The sequence below is a fragment of the Myxine glutinosa genome, chromosome 3 (genome assembly GCF_964187855.1).
Source record: "Myxine glutinosa chromosome 3, kmMyxGlut1.1, whole genome shotgun sequence".
NCBI classification, from domain to species: domain Eukaryota; kingdom Metazoa; phylum Chordata; class Myxini; order Myxiniformes; family Myxinidae; genus Myxine; species Myxine glutinosa.
In genome coordinates this window covers 99111511-99134074 of record NC_136263.1, presented here as the reverse complement: position 1 = coordinate 99134074, position 22564 = coordinate 99111511, and the positions used below count along the sequence as shown (strand labels likewise).

Below are 22564 nucleotides of genomic sequence, written 5' to 3'. Positions count from 1 at the left end.
GAGCGATCAAAGTTATTTACAAGCAATGGATGGAAGAAGCAGTCACACAGTGAATCATTAGCTTATACTATTCAATTTACTTAACCCCAGGACAACGATTAAGACAGACGACGTTCACACTTACACGGGGGAAATTGCAGGCAGGAATGGCGGAGGTGGGTTGCTGGAGAGGGAGGCAGGGTCAGGTCCCTGCAACCGGCAGGGCTGGAGGTAGCAGCTCCCAATTCTTCGCGTTTTTGGCGGGAAAACCTTCGGTCGCGTCGACGCTGCTGATGCTGTGGACGTCACGCGCTGGCTCGGTCACACCTGCTCCTCTCCTTCTGGTGGAGCCGTCTCCCTCCTCTCAGCGCGTCTCTCCAAAGCTTGTTTCATCTCCAAGTACCTCTCCTTTTTGGTTTGGAGCGTCTCTCATCTCTCATCTCACAGCTCACAGCTCATCTCACAGCTCATCTCTCCTCTCATCTCATCTCTCACCTTATCTTATCTCCGAAATTAGCACATGGCAATGGCGGCTTGCGGGATTGAACACCACTCGCACCGCTTTTGAAAGGAACTTTGGAGAGCGGAGATGATTGGGGAAATTGAAAGGGGCCTACGCTTATTTCGTTTGATACAATGCAGAGTCAATCTAGTGGGAAACACATATTTAGCCTACATAGAATAAGGAAATAAGCTATTTAAAAAGATATATCGTGGCCTGTGTGTAAGTTTCATGGAATTAACTAGGGGGACGTCCTTCGACCTTATTTACTCTACGAGGGTCAGTTAAAACACAGCAAACCAGTTCTCACATTATTTACACTTTCCAAATTCGTTACAATATAAAGGGAGCAGGAGACAAGAGGGGGATAGGGAGTGAAGCACAACAGTAGAGAATAGGGAATGCAGGCACATCTTGTGCGACCTGTCGGAAAATGCTGACGGGACTGGCCTCTTCTGGAAAAAAGATGCCCATGAGAGCTTTCATCTCGAAGCATGAGGAGACAGCATCGGGATTCAAAGCTGCCAAGGACCAGGTATCTCTTCTCCTCTGTGCAAACGCAAAAGGGGACCTCATGCTGAAACCCATGATGTTGTACCGTTCCCTGGACCTGCATGCTCTCAAGGGCAAGAACAAGCAAACTCTGCCTGTGTTTTGGAGGGCCAACAGGAAAGCCTAGGTGATGGCAGCAACCTTCCTGGACTGGTTCCATAATTGTTTTTTCCCTCGGCTGGAGAGGTACATGGTGGGCAAAAACCTTGCATTCAAGGTTCTCTTGCTCCTGGACAATGTTCCTGGCCACCCTGCGGACCTGGACATGGCTCACCTGAATGTCGAGGTAATCTTCCTGCCGCCCAACACCACTTCCCTCACCCAGCCACTCGACCAAGGTGTGATTTCAACGTTTAAAACATATTACACCCATTGCACCTTTCGCCGCATTTTGGATGCGATGGAGTCCAACCCAGGGTTCACCGTCGAGCAGTGTTGGAAGGATTTCAACATTGCCCACTGCATCGGCGCCATCAAGTAGTTGCTGGATGAGGCGAGAGCCTCCACCATCAATGCGTGCTGGCACAACCTGTGGCCATAGGCAGTCAGAAACTTTACTGGCTTCCCCGATAACACTGAGGAGAGCATGTGATTGTCGGGTTGGCACGGCAGTTGGGAGGGGAAGGATTTGATGTCACGCAGCCTGAGGAGTTGGCGGATCTCATTGCCTCACATGGCGACAGCCTCAAGGGGAATGATTTGGAGGCCATCATAACGGTTTCCGAGGAGGAGGAGGAGGAGGAGGCGGGTGGTGCCGAGGTCCAACCTCACAGTCCAGTTCCTGGGTGAGTCGCTGCATGGCATGTGGGCGCTTGTCGACAAGTTGGAAGATGCTGACCCAGTCATGGAGAGGTACCTCAAGTTCAAGAGGGGATTGGATGATTTGCTTTTTCCCGACAAAGAGCTGCATCAAAATCTGCGGCAATCTGCCAGGCAGCTCTCCATTACACGTTTATTTCACCCTGCCCCCTCTACCTCAACACCACCAGCACCCTCCTCTCCTGCCGCCGTCTCAGTGTCCTCACCAACACCCTCAACTGCTGCCTTTCCTGCCTGTCCTGCCTCTCCCTCAGTGCACGACGTTACAGGACTATCATTTGGGTCATCATCAGAGTTTGAGGAATTCATGGGATTTTAATTCACCATCATCATCATCACCATAATCATCATCATTTGAAAGTTCCGTGTGTAAAAGAAAAAATTTAAACGTTACATTATGGTGTTGTGTTTTTTTTACTTTCACGGTATGGTGTGGTTAAGCACTTTTAACAAACTGTGAACGTATTCCGTCAATAAATTGGAAATGGTACCTGGTGTTCTGGTTTGTTTGTTTTTGTAAGAATTTTTTGTGAAACTGTAATCATGTGCATTTGCAGTTGAAAACATTTTAAACTTTAAAAACTTTCCTCTATGAATCCGGAACCACCAGGAACCTATAAAGTATCTCCCTTTTCCCAATTGAAACAATGCCGTGGCATACATTCACATGGATTTTCATCGACCTTCGCGGATTTTAATCGACCTGCACGGGTTTTCGTCGACATTCGTGGGTTTTGTCTCGCCATTTCCGGGACTTTCATCGACCTTCGCGGAATATCTTCGACATTCTCGGGATTTGCATCACCATTCATGGATTTTGCCTCGCCGTTCGCGGTTTGGTCCTCTCTATTCACGGATTTTCATGACTTGGCAACCTATCCCCCTTTTTTTGATTCGAGGATTTTCCAGGAACAAGTAGCGGGGTCCGACTGTATATGTATAATGTATGTATGTATATATGATGGATCCGTGACTTAGGACTCAAGACTCATGATTGAGAGAAGGAACAACTGAGATATTTATTTGATTCATCAAACACACAAGCTTGTGGAAAGCAAAATGCTTAAACTGAGGCCCACAAGGACCAGGATTCCAACATGATGCTCTAAAATAATTCGGTCGAGTTTCACTTTATAAAGGGAACATTGGGGTGTGGTTTTTAGCTCAAGACAAAGAGAAGGACGGAGTGGTCTTCGGTGTCACTCATGGGTCAACCATGTTGACGATTCTCTAGAAACCAGTTAATTGAGGGAAAGTTCAGCAAGTCGTTAAAATGTCAAACATGAAAAGTGATCTAGCACAGTTAAGGGGGACTGGGAAGATACGGTTTGGTCTTCACAGAGTGAAGGATAATACCATCAGGGCCTGGCTTTTACAAGACATATAATTCTTTATAAGGATATAGTAAGTTCCAAAAGGATATTTCGACAGTAAGAGACATGCTATAAAAGGTCACACAAAGTATATCATCCTTGAGATACATGACAGGCAAAGTAAGTCTTTTAAAGGGAAAAGCAGGGTTTCAAAGGATCTAAAGGATATGATATTTTTAAGCAAAGCAAACATGGTTGGTTTATATTTGGTAATTGGTCAAACAATATAAGGACACAAGGGGGGCAGGGGTCTCAAGCCCCGCATACCGTCCTCTTGGATCTAAGATACAACGCTATCTACGAGCCAAAAAAAGGGCCTTTATTAAATCAAGGTAGGGAGACAGTCAATGAAAATACCACGCGAATGCGGCCCCAGTGGACATGCCCCGTACCCAAAGCACCTCGCATAGCACCCAGCAGGACGATTCGCGCGTGTGTGTGTGTGTGTGTGTGTGTGTGTGTGTGTGTGTGTGTGTGTGTGTGTGTGTGTGTGTTGGCCATAGAAACATGTTTATCCAATGGCGCGTCGGATCCACAACGAAGACGACTGGTCCCACAGGGGTCCACACTCGAGAAGGTCTCCCGGCCCACCCTTTGGCCACGGAGGTGCAGCCGGGACCCTCCTCTAGCGAGAGCTCGCCCAAGTGTTCGCAGGCACAGTCCCTATGAATCTTTGGCGCTCAATCGATCTCCATGTTCATAAGACCTTGGATGTGCCGTCGTTCTGCCGGGGAAAGCATAACATCGTCAGTATCACGTGGCCTAGATCTGTGGCCTGGAAGGCCAGCAATCAGAGCCTTACATTCCATGAAAAAGAGAGAAACTTCCTTTAAGTAGTCGTTTGCGTCTGCATGCGACATGTTGGGATCCAGGATAATCGGCTTCCTGGCAGGCGGGCCCTGCAATGCACTTGGGTCCGGAGTTGGGTCAAAATCCAGGGCTGGGAAAGCAAGGGTTGAACTGCTGTGAGCTCGTGAGACATAAGTGACAAGAGAATTACTAGACTGGGTCCGTGAAAAGCAAGTCCACATCCGGATCCAAATTCAATTTTTCAGTATAATCAAAATCATTTTCAAAATAAAATGGAAGAACATTCTTCAGCCGCGGAGATCTCATCATTGCTGCTCAGTGGCTCGTTCGGGTCGTCGTTCCAGGGTCCGCAGTCACGTCGACAGCCGGAGGTTCATTTGGGTTCATCCTGTGGAACATTTGCTCACACATGCAAGGACTAAATCCTCGATTAGTATTCCTAGCCCCCCTGCCCACCAATTGGCATTTAGTTACCTCATCTCTATTTATAGCTGCATTTCCTGCGTCATGTCTGGAAATTCAAATGTTATTTTTACTTTCACCAATTTCCGAAAATACCTTCCTTTCCGAGCAATAATTCAACTGATGTGATTCCAGCGTACCTGGTGGAGTTCTGCTCACCTGGTCTGCAGAGCCGTGATCCCATCTGCACCAGCCCCAACCTGTGTTGTGGCAACCTAGCACCATTTTGTCAAATAAAAGCCACAACTTTCCATTCATTGTCACACTCTTCCCAGTGCAGGCCAACCACCAACACTTCCTTATCACTAAGACAGCATTTCACAACCACTTTCCCTTATACCCTGCCTTACCATCAACTTTTTACAACCCTTTGTCCTTCCTTCTTCACACTCCCTCCCGAACCTTGCCTCCAGAGACAACTCACATGAGTCTCGAAGGCCAACTCTGCCATCCTCATGCAGACAAACAGTTTAACAACACCTGTTACAGTGAATATTTTTCCCTGCTCCCTCCCCTTACTCAGGAGCCATCATTTTGATAAAATCATTTGAGAACACGTCCCAATGGCAATCCATCCTGCTCAGCCTTGCGTGCTCCGAACATAACACTGGATTCCAACCTCCTTCTGTGAAACTGCAACCCCCAACCACACGGGGTGCCAGCCACCCAGATCCCCAGCAACGCGTCCCAACTTTAACACAAGACCTCCTCCACGAACAACATCATCCGGTTGTGATCGACATCCCACATCACTGCAATCGACATCCCACTCATGTCCCCGACAACCTCGGTCTTGGGGGGAGACGGTCGCAGTGCGTGGCATTCCCCTCACGTCACCTACTCCGCCCTCGTTCCCCAGTCCACACAACAGCAGCCCCCAGTGCCAATCAAAAAGTGCCCACTCCATCAAAATCCATCAAACCCATCCATCCAAAAATCCATCAGACCCATCAAAAATTTTCTCAGGGCACACACCTGCCTCTTTGAAATCCATGTTTCAGAAATATAACTCCATGGCCTGCTAGGCGACCAGACAGACACAGGGACACACATCGGTGAGTTATCGCCGGCATTCTCAACCAACTCCCTATTCCTGCCCTAATTTAGGTGGTATGTGTTGACAATCTGTGCATCCTATCCTTTTGACAATCTGTGCATCCTATCCATGGGTTGGCGGCCCTTCCTGTCCGCCCTTGCGTTGCCCCGAGCAACGTCAGTGTCCGCCCTTTGGTGGCCTCCAAATTCATTATCTCTTTATCTATTTCTCTCTCCAAATTCTTCCAAATTCTTTATCACCGAACCTGCGAATGTGAGGACACCTCGCATTTTCCAAATTCACTCCAAGAATTCCCTACAAGGTTGTTTCAGCCTCTGGCCCAATGGCTGTCCATGGCATGTCTACAATGTATCCCAATATCTCAATATAAATTGTTTCAACTCGACTTTCAACCAATTTTTTTTTCCACCAACACACCACCATTAACCTCCCCCTATTATTTATTTATTTTCGTAAATAAACAAATAATAAAAATAACCTGGTCTATTTATAAAAATAGTGGAAATAAATATTGAAAATAAAAATAGAATAATAAAATAGAAAAATAAAAATAAAATAAAGATAATACAATAGTTCTCATATGTCTTACCGTCCCCGTCTCATATGTCCAGTCCCCGTTGAAACTTACTCAAAATATCCACCAATCCAATGCCAATATCCAATGCCAATATCCATGGCTCACCAAGCAGCCCATTGTCCCTGTCTATCTCTTTTTTCCATCTACACTGTTTACAGCGATTCCAATTCATTTTTTTAAAAGTCACATCACATTAACCACATGGACCCAGAGCATATGTAATAATAATAACCACTCAAACTTAATCCAGCTTCACATACCGATTTCCCAAAACCTCGTGAAACTTCACTCCCATTCTGGAAAAAACCTGGACTAAACCCTGACTCCCTAAATAACTTCAGACCCATCTCCAACCTACCCTTTCTGTCAAAGTTTTGGAACGCTCTGTGGCCACAACTCAAACATCACCTCTCTGCCAATAACCTGTATGAAACATTCCAATCCGGATGCCGCTTCAACCACAGTACTGAAACTGCTCTCCTCAAAATCACCAATGACCTTCTCTCTCCTCTGACGCCGGCAACCTCAACATTCTCATCCTCCTCGACCTCAGCACCGCCTTTGACATCATCAATCACACCATCCTCCTCACCCTGCTTAGACCAGCTTGCGCCTATTAAACCCAAATCAGTTTCTTCCACCCATTCTGCTCCCTGGTTTACCCCTGAACTCCGCCTGATGAAAACTCGTGCTCGCCAACTTGAAAGACTCCGCAATAAAACAGGTCTCACAATTCACTCCCAAGCCTACAAGGACCACCTTCAGTACTACAAAGATGCCCTCTTCCGCTCCGCCTGCTACTCTCAAATTATCCACTCTGGCTCCGGAAAACCCAAAAGCACTCTTCTCTACAATAAAACAAACTAAATAAACAAACAAATAAATAAACAAACTCTACAACGTGAACAAACAACCTCAAATACAACTACGAACAAACTCCTCAACCCCCTGAATACCACCACCAGTTCTTCACAGTAGAAAACTGCATCTCCTTCCTTTCATTCTTCCAAAGCAAAATTGACAGCATGTACACCAGCTTAATCACCACAATTCGCTCCCCCTCAAGGTGTCCCCCAAGGTTCAGTTCTTGGCCCAAAACGCCCCTCTTCATCCTGTACCTATCCCCCCTCGGTCACTTAATCCGTCGTGCACCATGGCCAATGCACCATTGTCTCCAATTCCACTGCTTCACCGATGACATCCAGCTTTAATCTCCCCCAAATCCATCTCCTGACAAACTGCATTACTGAAATAAAATCCTGGCTTCAAATCGACTTCCTCAAACTTAACTATGCTAAATCTGAATTAATCTTCATTTACCCAAAACCGCTTACCAAATCCACCCATAACTTTGCCCCCAACATCGACGGTTTCCCAGTATCCACCTCCACTCACAACCGGAATCTTGGCACCATCTTTGACCAAACCCTCTCCTTCGACAAATACACCAAACAGATCACAAAGACAGCCTTCTCTATGGTTCACCCTCGATAATCATCAATAATCACCAAACCTCAATAATCCAATACGGTCAGAACTCCGCTGCCCGTCTACTCACCCATTCCCGGACCCGTGACCACATCACCCCCATCATTATAATTTTCACTGGCTCCCCATTCCCCAGAGAATCCAGTACAAAATCCTCCTCTTGACCTACAAAGTCCTCCATAACCTGGCCCCATCCTACCTGACTGACCTCTTCTCCAGACACACTGTAACTCACAGACAGACAGATAACAGAGGCGTATCACAAGCCCCAACAAAGGACATCACCTATTCACAGCATTTATATGCCAACCTATCTCTGGAGCCTCACAAGGCAAAAAATCGGACAGGTTCACTGCATTCCACGCAACTGCAGCCTCACGCACACGTGACGAGCACGAACCACACGGGGTGCCATGCTTCACCATGCAGCCCGATCTCTATTGTATTTGGTGCGCGCCCCAAAATCGGCAAGTTATGATAACCCACAATGCACTTGGGCACCCACCCTCTTCAAGAAGGTACCAACCCTTTTGATTCTGTTACGTGGTCCTCCCGGTAACTACCTGGTCTCGGTGACCCCCGGACCGTGGGAGGCACCCCGCCAGAAAGATATATGATTTATACGCTTTCGTAACGCAATCAATATGAATTCCAGTCAATAAGAAACCCCACACCAAGGATCCAGAGTAATCAATAATATATTCCCCCAAGGAATCAACAATCATCAACAATCCACAATCAACAATCAATCACCAATATGAGTAAGATGGCCATCTTATATATGTGTGTCCCCTTTCCCCACTCCCGACCCCTTGGGTACTCACGACCCCTTTGGTCTCTGTCCCTCACAATGTCTCTGGGCCCCTCCTGACCAAGATGATGGTCGGCTTCTCCGCACACGGGCGGTTGAACGAACCCCTGGCTGACGTGCTCCCAAACGTGCACGTCACGTACCGGGAACAACGGTTGCAGCGCGCACCTCCTTGCCAAGCAACGCGGGCAAAGCAACGCGCAGCTTGTCCAGCGCGCGAGGCCCAAGGTGCGACCCGTACGCGTCCTTGTAGACGGTGAGGCGAACTGTGTAGGACGCTGGGTTCCGTGCACGAACCCAAGGCAACTGGATGTGTCAAGGGGTAATTCCTTTCGCCAGATGGGTTTCCCAACGCAGCGTCAGACGCTGCTCGATATCGATACCCTCGCCTCGGAGCTCGGCGAGGAAGAAGAAGAAGATCGTCGCTTCTGCAGGACCTCGTGTCTTTTTCCTTCAAATTTCCGGTCTCCTTTTTCCCAGAAGGGCTCCTGACCCTTTAATCACAACAACCTTTAATCGACAACACATTGATAAGCAAAGACCTGAATAGTAATTCACATGAATTCGTAAAACTCCCCCCCTTCAAGAAAGAAAGTTTGAACCCAGCGAAAACTTTCTTTGCCGGCCAACTTGGATAAACAAACCAGATAACTCACACCCCCAAATCATCAGTTCCCCCCGGGCACCATTATCACTTAAAAATAAAGCAACAAAATTTCACCAAAACCCCTAGATTAATTCACTCTGTACCAAGCGTCCCACTTCTAGTTTCTCTTGAATGACGGTTAAGAGGTGGTGACCAAAGCGCCCAAATTTAAACCTCTCTATAGCACTTTTTCGGGAGGCCCAGCGGAGTATTCCCTACATGGACGCCTTAAGGAATGTGGAGTTCACGGTTAGTCCGGGGAGAAAAGTTCATTACATGGACGCCTTTAAGAACGTGGAGTTCACGGTTAGTCCGTGCAGGAAAGTTCACTACCTGGACGCCTTTAAGAACGCGGCGTTCACGGTTAGTCCGTGTAGGAGCCCCGGCTCGGCGGCTCCCCCGTATATAGGGCTTCAACTTCTCCAGACTCCTACCAGTTACGGTGGGACCCCTTGTCCCAGCCGTTACCTGACTGGCGGTCTCCTTCTCGGCCAGTGCTCTGACATTCATTCTTTCGGGAGGTGCCGTAACTCTGGGAGCCTCCATAGTAATATCGGCTGCTGCCCACACCAAAACTACCGCCAAGTGGTCCTCTTCTGTAGACCTCTCGACGCCTACGAAATGCCTTCCCTACTGTTATGGTCCGACCTTCCAAATCCTTACCATTCCAATTCTTCTCTGCCTCCCTGGCGTCTCTTGTGCTTGCAAACGTGACAAAGCCGAACCCTCTTGACCGTTGCGTTTCCCTGTCTTTTACCACCCGCACTTCCACCAGCGGCCCATATCTGTTGAAGACAGAGGTCAGAACTTCTTCCTCTGTGTTGAAGTTCAGTCCCCCTACAAATAACTTGGAACTTTTGTCGCCATCCCGAGCTGGTGTGGTGTTATTTTCCCTGCTGTGCTCTTTACCAACCCCCGGGTTACCATAAATTTGCCCCCCAGCCAAATAATTCCCGATAATCACAGATACTCCCTCTACAGGAAGCGTGGCTTGTAAACCGACGGTGACCGGCCCTGACACCAAATCGGATTCCAAATGGATGACATGAAGTGGGGCACTAACACAGCCACCGATCCCTTGTAACCGAACACTATCACCAGTTGCGGTACTCTTTGACAATGGCAAAATGCCTTCAAGCATTAAGGATTGATGGGCTCCTGTGTCCCTCAAAACCCTAACCGGTCTTGGGTTAGTCAAGTCTCCCTTGAGTGAGACCAACCCCTCATAAATAAATGGTTGGTAACTCTTCTGTGGGCGATTTCTTACGCTTGCCATCGCATTCGGAGTGGTAATAGTTGGACTCCGCTCTGGGTTTTCCCTTTTCATGAGGTAACAACTGGACATCAAGTGTCCAGGTTTCTTGCAAAAAGCGCAAGTAGGCCCGGAGGAAAAACTCGTGGTCTGCCTCGGGCCCCCCGAAAAATAAGTTTGTCTTGGGCCCGTAGCCCCCTGATTTCGAACAGTTCGGGTATCAGCGTTGTCCCCATATTCATCTCGAGGCCGCCGCCATGTATTGTCGTTCTCCGCACCTGCTGTTCCACACCTCCCCTGCGGAGATCTAGGCGAGGAGTTAGGTTCGTGGACCCCTATCCGGTGTGTTAAGGCATAATCATCTGCCATGGTGGCTGCGTCCCACAACTTCGGTACTTTCTTTTCCTGCAGGTACACTTTGATGTCCTCGTGGACACACTGTTGAAATTCCTCCACCAGCATCAGGTCACGCAATGCTTCGAAGTCGTTCCCGACTCCTTTTGACTCACACCACCGATCAAACATATTTTCTTTCACTCTAGCAAACTCCACATGGGTCTCACTCTCCCTCTTCCTGGCATTCCTGAATTTTTGCCGGTAAGCTTCCGGAACCAACTCATAGGCTTTGAGGATGTGCTTCTTCAATACCTCATAATCTGCACATTGGTCCATTGGTAGCGCCGAATAAATCTCTTGAGCTTTACCCACCAGCACACTTTGCACTAGTATGGTCCAGGCCTCCTCCGGCCAGTTTAACTGTCGAGCCACTTTCTCAAAGTGTGGAAAAAATTGAGTGATTTCCTTTTCACTGAAGGGTGGAACCAGCCTCACATGTCTGCCCACCTCCCAGGTGTTCTGGCTAGGTGTCGACCCCGTCAGCAAGGGTGGTACCTCTCCCCGTTCTCTCATTAAATCCAGCTCCTTGAATTTAATCTCTTGCTGAAGCGCCAGATCCCGTTCCTTCAACTCCCTTTCGGCTTTTCTCTCCTCTGCTTCGAGTTCCCTGGCAGCTCTCCTCTCCTCTGCTTTTCTCCCTTCTAACCTTTCCTGGAGTTCTCGTTCCACTCTCCTTTCCTCTGCTTGTTTCTCTTCTCTCCTCTCTTCTGCTTTCCTTTCTTCTTCTTTTAACCTTTCCTGGAGTTCTCGTTCCACTCTCCTTTCCTCTGCTTGTTTCTCTTCTCTCCACTCTTCTGCTTTCCTTTCCTCTTCTTTGATCCGTTCCTGGCTCCGTAATTGTAACTCCAGTTTCCGGAGCTCAACGTCTTCTGGTTCTTCGGGTAGCCACTCCCAGGCTAACTCGTCCCATGTTCCTAATCCCACCATAGACTGTATCACCGTGGTCTGCAACTCTGCCTTCCTCAAATTAGTTCGGACCTCCAAGTTAAAATGTTTGGCCAATTTCAAGAGGTCCGACTTTAGTAACGCGAGATCACGGCTAGGTCACGTCTTTTCGAAGCTGCTCCATGCGCTCACGCTTTCGAAGCTAAGTGATATTTCTCAATCGTGTTTTTGTCGAGACTGTATCTATCTTTCGGTGTATGTACCTATAGCGTATCTTTTGGAAAATTTTCGGTGCTAATTTTTCGTACATGTATACACAATCGTCGGTTAATGGTATCGAGTATTCTGCGGCCTAGTACTCGTAGGCTTGGACTACCGTACCGTCTCCGACCTTGTGGTTTGTTTTTCTCTCAGCGATTCGTCGAATGCGCTGAAATTATTTTCGTTCTCTGTTTCGTACCAGTCGTTCACCCCGTACCTCCTTGTTTAATATCTGTACTCACAAAAAAAAAAAAAACCCCAAAAAAATATTTCCTTCCCAGGTCTTATTCGTTTATTTGTTCTTTTTGTTCGTTCGTTCTTCATTCGCGATCACGCGGTTAGAAATGTATAATCTCTCCCCTGAACAACTATTTTCTCTCATATATTATAACACCCTTTTCTTCTTTTCCTACAAAAGGATGCTTTCGTCTTGCTCACCAAATCTATTCATTCCAAAAAATATATATAATACCATCTCTTACAGTTCCTCCTTTCTACATTCCCTAAACTATCCAGAACTCCACCCCTCCTCCAGTGTCCTCAAACGTATTTTTGACTCGAAGGTCTCAAACTCATTTTGCAAAAAATGTTTGTTTCCCATGAATCGTACACTTTTCAAAATCCAATCTCACCCCTCCCCTCCAAATCCTCCCCATCACCCATCCCTTTCAAATCTCCCCCCTTGCCCCTTCCCTCCCCTCCCTCCTAAACTCCCCCCACACCCCTCCCCTCCGAGACTCTCCCTCGCTCCTCCCCTCCTAGACTCCCCTCTCACCCCTCCTCCTCAAAGCATCCTCCCTGCTTCTTCCTCCTTCCAACTTTCACCTTTATCTCCCCAAACCTTCTGCCTTGCTCTTCCCCCTCCTCAAATAACACCTCACTGTGCCTCATCCAATCTCCATCAAACCTTTTGTCCGCCCCATTCTTCCCTTTCTACAAGCTATTCTGAAATCTCTGACACACCTTCAACAGCTCTCCCTACCTCTTCCTCCTCTTCCACATCTTACCCTACCCCTCCCCCCCCCCCTGTTCTGGACCCGATGCTCCCCCTTCCTCTTCATTAACGGTATGGACCTCAAACATCCGGGGCCTTCGCTCAAACTTGACTGACCTCTCCACACAGGTTGCTTCTGACAAACCAGATGTGATCTGCTTAACAGAAACTTTCCTCCTTCATGATGTCTCTGATGCCTTGGTATCTCTCCCAGGTTACTCCCTCCTCCGGTATGATAGACCTGAGCCTCGTCCTGGAGGTGGGGTTGCTATCTTTATAAAAAACTCTCTTCCTCACTCGCCCTCCACTGCCCTCTCTCCACCTCACCCCCAGGAATACCTTTGGCTACGGCTTCCCCTTCGCTCCCACCTTTTGTTCATATGTGTGTTGTACCGTCCACCAATCAGCGATGACTCCATCTACATCTCACTGTCTGATAATATGGACCAACTTCTATCTACCCATCCCAACTCTCTCTTCCTCATATGTGGTGATTTCAATTGTCACCATGCCAGTTGGCTGGGTGTGGGTACCTCTCTCACCAGCCATGGCTCTTCAGCAAAGGACTTCTGCGACTCACTGGGACTGACACAATCTGTCAATTTCCCGACCCGGATCTCAGTCAACGGAGCATCTTCTCTTCTGGATTTGGTTATGACAAACTTCCCTGAAAATGTCTGCTGCTCTTCTTCTGCTCCAATCGGCTCATCTGATCATGTGCTTGTCAAAGTGGACATCTCTCTGACCATTCTCAGAGAGCCTCCTCAGCATCCACGAGTCTGGCATTTCACTCAGGCCAACTGGCACGGTCTTCAAGCAGCCATCAATCATCTGGACTGGTCTCCCATCTCTACCGCCTCTGACATCAACTCATCCTGGGAATTCTTTCAAAGTAAATTGCTCTCTCTCATGCACAGATTTATACCATCTCGTCTTCAGTTGTCATACCCTTCCTCCCGTCCATGGTACACGGAATCTTGTGGTGAGGCTGTTGCCCTGAAACAACTTGCTTTCGTCTCCTGGAAAGCAAATCCAACGGAAGGAAATCTCATTTCCTTTCACAAAGCCCGAAACAACTGTGTGTCCACCCTCAGGAGAGCCAGGAAACAATATCTCACCATTCTCAAGACCAAACTCTCTTATCTGTCTCCCTCTTCCAAATCCTGGTGGCGTCTCGTCAAATCTGTTTCTGGTGTTTGTTCCCCCTCCATCCCCTCCCTCACCTCAAACGGCTTAACGGCTGACTCCGCACGTGAAAAAGCTGAATGCCTCAACTCTGTGTTTGCCTCTAAATCTTGTGTCCCAAACCCATCCCTCTCTGTACCCACCGTACCCAGTCGTACCCAGCTGCTCCTGGACTCTGTGTCCTTTCCTCCTGACAAGGTGGAAAAGTTTCTGTCAACCCTCGACTCTGATTCTGCAACTGGTCCTGACGGCATCAGCCCACGGGTCCTAAAATCATGTTCTTCTGCTCTTTCACTCCCTCTTTCTGTTCTCTTCACCCTCTCTTTTGCTCAAGGTCATCTGCCATCTGCTTGGAAATTAGCCAACATCACCGCTTTGCACAAAAAAGGTGCAAAAACAGATCCCAGCAACTACAGACCAATCAGCCTTCTCCCAATTATAAGCAAAGTCATGGAATCCATCATTGCTTCAGATATTAAATCTTTCCTCTTCTCCAATGGCTTGATCTCTGATCATCAATTTGGTTTCAGACCTGGTCACTCTACTCTGGACATGCTGCTTCTGCTTTCTCAACAATGGATGGAGGTCCTCAACGCCAAACAGGAAATTAGAGCTGTCTCCCTTGACATTTCACGTGCCTTCGATACGGTCTGGCACCCTGCTCTGCTCTCCAAACTCTCCTCCTTTGGTATCCATGGAAATCTCCACGCATGGCTGGCGGACTTCCTCTCTGGTCGTAGTCAACGTGTGGCCCTGAATGGGTTTCTCTCATCTCCTCTTCCTGTTCAGGCTGGAGTTCCCCAAGGTAGTGTTCTGGGCCCTGTGCTTTTTCTGGTCTTCATCAATGATCTCTCTGACTCTCTTGAAAATCCTCTCTATCTCTTTGCTGACGACTCTACTCTCTGTCGCTCCATTCCTCATCCCTCAGATCGGCAGTCTGCAGCCTCCTCACTCTCTGCAGACCTGGACAAAATAACAGACTGGTCAAACAAGTGGAACATGTCTTTCAATCCTGACAAATCTCACACTCTTACAATGTCTCTCCGAAAAGACCGACTGGACAACCCTCCCATCTACTTTCTCAACAATCCTCTCCAAGAAGTTCTGTCGCTCAAGCTTTTGGGTCTCACTATCTGCCATGATCTTTCTTGGGAAAACCACATTTCCAAGCTGGCCTCCAAAGCCAGTCGCCGACTGGGCATCCTCCGTCGTGCGAAGTCCTTCCTTGGCACACCTGAGCTCTTCACCACATACAAGGCTTTCATCCGCAGCTCAATGGAATACTGTTCCCCCCTCTGGGCTGGTGCTCCTGCCTCACACCTTGCTCGGCTTCACGCTGTTGAGGCCAAAGCTTTCAGAATCATTGGAATCTCCTGCGATGTAGTCAACGCCGAGGGCCTTTCACTCACTCACCGCAGGCAGGTTGGTGGTCTTTCTGTCTTCTACCGACTCCTCTCCGGCCTTGCTCCCCCAACTCTCTCTGTGCTCTGTCCCCCCAATATTCCTTCAGGTCGCACAAGATCTGCCTGCAACCCTCTTCTGGTTAAACTGCCAAAGTCTAGGCTCTCTGCTCACCTTCACTCTTTCATGCCCCTTTTCTCCCGCCTCTGGAACAAACTCCCCCACTCCCTTCAATCCCACTCCTCCCTCCAGGTCTTTAAAACAGCTGTTCACCACCATCTCTTATCTTCCCCCATCGAAAACCTTGATCTTTTCTACCCCCGGTAATTCACCCCAGAGTCCTTGCAGTGTTCATATCTTTTAATCCTCTCCCACCTCCCCCCAAGTCCTCCCGATGTCCCTGCTCTCAAATGTTGTGTTTGTGTCCTTCCCCCTCTCTTTTGTGTCCTTCCCCCTCTCTCCCCATCTTGTCTACCGCTCCCCTTGTTTTTTGTGTTTTGTGTGTGGGTTTGTCTTTTTGTGTGATTAATGTTAGCTCTTTCACGAGCCTCGATCTTGTATACAAAAAAAAACAAATAAAAAAAAACAACTGTGCCTCACTCGGGGTTACCGCAAAGTTCTGTGCCACAAACGCCATGGTGCCTATCGTTAACACCTGTTAACCTTCACCCAAGACTTTACCCCCAATTTCCCCAAAAATTTACCAATTAATACTTAATTAATAAATTTTAATTAATAAAAATATTATTTTATTATTTTATACAATTTTAGGTCCCGGACGTAGACCCAATTGCGAATCCGCAAATCGTAATTTGGACGAGCCCCCAATTCTGTTACGTGGTCCTCCCGGTAACTACCTGGTCTCGGTGACCCCCGGACCGTGGGAGGCACCCCGCCAGAAAGATATATGATTTATACGCTTTCGTAACACAATCAATATGAATTCCAGTCAATAAGAAACCCCACACCAAGGATCCAGAGTAATCAATAATATATTCCCCCAAGGAATCAACAATCAACAACCATCAACAATCCACAATCAACAATCAATCACCAATATGATTAAGATGGCCATCTTATATATGTGTGTCCCCTTTCCCCACTCCCGACCCCTTGGGTACTCACGACCCCTTTGGTCTCTGTCCCTCACAATGTCTCTGGGCCCCTCCTGACCAAGATGATGGTCGGCTTCTCCGCACACGGGCGGTTGAACGAACCCCTGGCTGACGTGCTCCCAAACGTGCACGTCACGTACCGGGAACAACGGTTGCAGCGCGCACCTCCTTGCCAAGCAACGCGGGCAAAGCAACGCGTGGCTTGTCCAGCGCGCGAGGCCCAAGGTGCGACCCGTACGCGTCCTTGTAGACGGTGAGGCGAACTGTGTAGGACGCTGGGTTCCGTGCACGAACCCACGGCAACTGGATGTGTCAAGGGGTAATTCCTTTCGCCAGATGGGTTTCCCAACGCAGCGTCAGACGCTGCTCGATATCGATACCCTCGCCTCGGAGCTCGGCGAGGAAGAAGAAGAAGATCGTCGCTTCTCCAGGACCTCGTGTCTTTTTCCTTCCATTTCCGGTCTCCCTTTTCCCAGAAGGGCTCCTGACCCTTTAATCACAACAACCTTTAATCGACTACACATTGATAAGCAAAGACCTGAATAGTAATTCACATGAATTCGTAACAATACCACGACTTGGACCATGCTACTTGCATCTCCTCACACCCTCTCAAATGTCCTCCATGTAACGTGAATAACCCCAGAGCTCGATCAAACTCATCACTGTACTCACAGCACGATTGAATTAAATTCAAAGCATACTGTAACTGACGCTTCCGGTCGGCACCGGAAATCTGTTTATTTCCCGAGTCCCCTGAATCACCTATTAAAACGTCAACCACAACTATAACAAATTTCGGAAATCGATATTCTTCTATCCACAAATTACGTCCACAATTTCAGTTTTAACCAACAATATATTGTTCCCTTTTCCGATTTAACTTCTATAACAATTCGTTGAACTAACACCCAATAGATTGACTCAGCCTGTCGCCCTTTCAAGGCTAGCGAATTCACTCTGACCTCATTCCCATTCCAAATCATTCCCATGATCTCAAATCATTCTCAAACATAGGTCAAATGAACTTCAAAAAAAGGTCAAATTTCAAACGAAGAAAGGTGCATCTTGCCTCTGCAAGAACTCCCGCCAAAATCCCACAGCCTCTCTTGGGAGGCGTGCTCTACCATCTCCGTGCCTGGAACAATATCCTCCCAGGTACACACACTCCGCTCCCAAGCTTCGTTACACACCTGACCACAGCACCCTCCCTACCTGGTGCACACCTTTCGCACGTGTGCTCGCTCGGCACATTCCTCAACACATCTCCTCGCGCCCACTCCTCTGTGACAACTCCTCCGCACACCCAATCACGTGCTCTACTACCAACTCAAGCGTGCATTCTTTCATTCCATGTGTGCATCCTCTCGCACCTGCCACAACCAACTCGTGCTCCGTGTCACTCTCAGCACCTTCCCTGTGTCTTTGCACCGATGCATCTCCAAGATGCATTAGCCATTACGCAACCCATCCACACATCATTCGCCCGGCGTGAACCACATCAAACCGATAGTTAAAACCTCGCATTCCTCCTTCCTCGAATGAGCGTTCGGTTGAAAACGCGACATTTCTGCTCAAATTATTGAACACAGAATCTTGTTGAATTTCCAATACTCTCCCTGCACCGCCCGTGAGGTAGCTTGTCCCACATTATCTGCCCTTAGAACCACATGCATTTTCATAACTAAATCTTACCAGCATCGCTTGCCAGCAAACCCAAAAGGTCTTCATTCGGCGCATCGATCAACACAAATGCATCGATGCATCTTCCAGCCGCCACTCCGCATCACATCCGTACCTCGGTCTTGCAACTGCCATTCTCTATTTCATCCGCTCTAGACAACCTCATTCAGAGATCTCTCTGAATCTCATCATTCACACTGTACCTCGTTAGCTCGTTTACTGCATCAACAAGACTTCCTGTTGGAACCGGAAATTCATTATTCCCCTAAAATCCTGCATCCGACCACGCCAAACGTCTTATTTCATATACCTCGCGTTACATTACGTTTATTCTTTTCCAGTCCCCCTTATAATTCCATCTTAAACAACGTATTCCTTATTACAATTTACAATGCATGGCATGTCGCAGGCGCCCACCATTCTGACATGGCGTCCAGCACACCGCATAAAACACACACGAACGTCTCCCTTGCTCACCGACATTCAGCAAAGTCGCAATGACCCACAATGCATCTGGGCACACATCATCCGAGCAACCTGTAACGAACTCAAGCAGACTCCATCGTGCCGGAAGCGGAAAGCGCGTTTATTGACGCGGTGATGATTCACTCGTGTCTGACGAATAAGCGCGTCCGATAAACCACAACAACAATGCAAATACAAGTCAGAATAATACGTTACATCCTCCTTTCTTTCAAGGAAGCCACTTTAAAGGAAACCAGCAAAGCAAATAACTCTATAAAGTAAAACTTACAATGAATTAATTAACAAACAGCATCACATTCAGATCACGTGAATCAATTGATTCAAATTTAAAGATCCAGACGTCTGGGAGGGTTAACCGCTCTGCCGCTCCTTGTGATGAACTTGGTATTTCTGGGAGATGCAGTGGCTCGAGGCGATGACACTGATGGGAGACTTTGGGATTCAGATGCTTGCTCACTTGGACTTGGGGACTTGCAGCAGTTCCCCACTGGGGTGTCCTGTTGAGTGGTGGGATCAGGGAAGTCCCTCATGTCCTGGGAAGAGTAAAAGCGAGAGAGTGGCTGACTTCCCACTGGGCCAACATTGGCTGAATGAGGCACTCTGCGGAGATGGAGCCTGTTACGCCGGTACACATTGTTTGGGGTCCTCAGCAAATATGACCGGGGGCTGTTGTGGCGCGCCTCAACTACAGCCGGAATCCAATGCCTGGCCTCCGGGTTTGGCAACATCCTAACACTGTCACCCGGCTGGAGCGGTGGCAAATCTGACATAGATGGCTTGTCATGATAGTATTTTTGTTTCTCCTTCTGTGTGTCAAGGCGTGATCTCACAAGGTGATGGTCATACCGCGCAGGCATGAGAAGAGTGCGGTTGAAGGCAGTGTGTTTCTGGGGCGTCTTCCCATTAGGAGCTGAGCCGGGGACAAGTTTATTCCTTCAAGTGGAGTGGTGCGGTAGTCTAGCAGGGCTAAGTACTTATCTGCTGACTTCTTCCAGAGCCTTTTCACTGTCTGGATCGCTCTTTCTGCCTCTCCATTGGCACGTTGGTGCTTGGGGGACACAATGTCGTGAGTTATGCCATATTCTTTGCAAAACGGAGAAAATTCCTCTGACGTGTACTGACTTCCGGAATCGCTTCGCAGCTTCTCTGGAATACCATGTCGACAAAACTGCTGCTTGAGAGCTTCGATTACAGAGCGAGCTGTAATGTCCTTGAGGCAATCCACCTCCACAAACTTGGAGTAATAATCGACCGTGAGCAAATATTGCTTTGATTCGAAGTCAAAAACGTCGCTTCCAACTTCGATGAATGGAAGATCAGGCGTGTAAGTCGGCAAGAGAGGCTCCCGTTGCTGAGCGCTTTGATACTCTGCACACTTGCAACAATTCCGTACAGTTTCTTCGATGTCAGAGTTCATTGAGGGCCAATACATGACCTCGCGAGCACGCTGCTTACACTTGTTCACTCCGAGGTGCGATTCATGAATCAAGCTCAGCATTCTGGGTCTGAGGCTTGGCGGGATGACAAGGCGCATGCCTTTGTAGACAACACTGTCTGAGACTGCCAATTGCGTTCTGGAGTCAAAGTACGGACGGACCTGTGCTGGGACTTCCTTTCGGGAGTCAGGCCATCCACTTGCAATGACACCGCAGAGAAGGCTCATTTGACTCAGAGTAGCTTCCTGGATTTCGAGGTATTTCCCACTCGTGATCGCAAGGAACTGGAACATGTTCACAGGCTCAAGGTCTTTCCCAGCTTCTGAGTCGGTGTCCGGTAGAGGTGCACGGGACAATGTGTCGGGGAGCACCATCTCAGAACCACGGCAGTAGTTAACCTCCAAGTCATACCGTTTAAGCTTGAGCAACATACGCTGTAAACGCATGGGAGAAGATAGGAGAGGCTTCTTGAAGATTTCCTCAAGGGGTTTATGGTCATTATATACCACTACTGATTTTCCAAAGATATAGTAGTGAAATGCTTCTGTTGCATGGACGATTGAGAGCATTTCCTTCTCAATCATAGCGTAGCGACACTCAGTATCGGTCATACTGCGTGATGTGAACGCTATAGGGTTGCCATTCTGGAGCAAACAGGCTCCTACAGCGTTTTGGCTGGCATCGGCTTGTATTTCAACTGGCTGACTTACATCGTAGTACTGAAGGACCGGGGCCGAAATACATGCTTGCTTCAGCTTCTTGAAGGACAGCTCCTGAGCTGACTGCCAGGAGAACTCCACGTCCGCCTTGCAGAGATCACGGAGAGGCTTGCTTGTGTCACTTAGGTTGGGAATAAACTTCCCTAAATACTGAACGAATCCAAGGAAACGCTTGACGCCTTGTTTGTCTGTTGGACGTGGCATTTTCTCAACTGCCTTCGTCTTGAATGGATCTGGTAGCACTCCTTCTGCAGTAAGCAGGTGGCCTACATAAGGGACTGAGGTTTGCCGGATGAGGCATTTTCGGAAGTTTAGTTGCAGGTTATAACTTGTAGCTCGTTGCATAACTCGCTTCAGTACACAGTCGTGGTGGGTGATGTCACGACCAGCAACTAAAATGTCATCCATTACCGCTGTTGCCCATTCTATCCCTTCTAGCATCTGGTCCATGATTCGCTGGAATATCTCCGGCGAGCACCACAATCCATAAGGGAGACGCAGCCAGCGGTATCTCCCTACAGGTGTATTGAACGTGGTCAAGAATGAAGAAGGCTCGTCAAGGCGAATTTGCATGAACCCACTGCGGGCCTCAAGCACAGAAAATACTTTGGCTCCAGGGATTTGAGCTAAAACTTCCTGAACAGTTCTCATTGGGTAGTGCTCACGTTTTGTGCACTTGTTTAAGTCTTTGGGGTCTATACAGATGCGGACTTTGCCGTTGCGAAGAGCTACTACCATGGAACTCACCCACTCAGTCGGTCGTTCTACCTTCGCGATGTGACCTTCGGTGACCATCTCTTGTAGCTTGTCAACTATTTGCTCTCTCAATGCTGCAGGCTGTCTGCGAGGAGCGTGAACTACTCCCTGTGACCCTTCTACAAGCTTGATCCGATAAGTTCCGGGAAGAGTTCCAGTTGTCTTGGCAACTTCTGGAAACTCAGAGATTACTGCTTCCTGAGACACATTGACTAGAGGCTGAACAAGAGACAACTTATCGAGCTTGACAATGAGGCCTAGGGCTTCCGAGGTAGCGCCTGACATTACATTCTCCTGATCGAGGTCAATGACCTCAAAACTGGCTCTAACGGTCTTGTTTTTGTGAGAGACAGGGAGTGTCACGGTACCGACAGGATGGATAGTATGGTTCGAGTATGTTTTAAGAACTTTATGCGACGATTGTAGATCGCCTGCGAGGTGCTGGACTAACTGGTAGTCGTTGAGTGTTAGTGTGTTGCACCTTGCACCCGTGTCAATCCGGAACTGAGTCGGCTGACCCAGCAACGTGACGGTCTGTGCCCACTTGTCATGAGTAGCCGTATTGATGCTTGGTTGTAGAGCGGAGATCCTTAAAATTTCAGATTCCTTGACGAGTTCTTGAGGAAGATCTACATGATCTAGACTGGTCTCCTCATCAAGGGACTTTAGGTCGCGCAGTCTCTTCCGACACGCCGCAAACCAGTGACCAGGCTTCTTGCAGTAGGAGCAGCTAGAATTAATTGCTGGACACTTGGCTTGCCTGTGTACTGACTGGCCACATTTGCTGCAGGGACTGTCATTCCGAAACCGATTCTCAGCTTTGAACAGCTCGGTGGCTTGTGTATGCCTATCAGGCTTGCTCTTACAACGTTGAGTCTGGTGCTGAGTTCGTTCGTTTTCAGATCTGAGGGCTGAGATG

The 22564-nt window shown here is 48.2% G+C and overlaps 1 long non-coding RNA gene across 1 annotated transcript; it reads right to left on the bottom strand.

Moving 5' to 3' along the window:
- Nucleotides 1-2846: 2846 nt before the first annotated feature.
- LOC137423342 (uncharacterized) lies at nucleotides 2847-20259 on the bottom strand. Its single transcript, XR_010983686.2, has 2 exons — nucleotides 18261-20259; nucleotides 2847-4165 (listed from the first exon to the last, which is right to left on the bottom strand). It is a non-coding gene; the product is annotated as an uncharacterized LOC137423342 (long non-coding RNA).
- Nucleotides 20260-22564: the final 2305 nt, after the last annotated feature.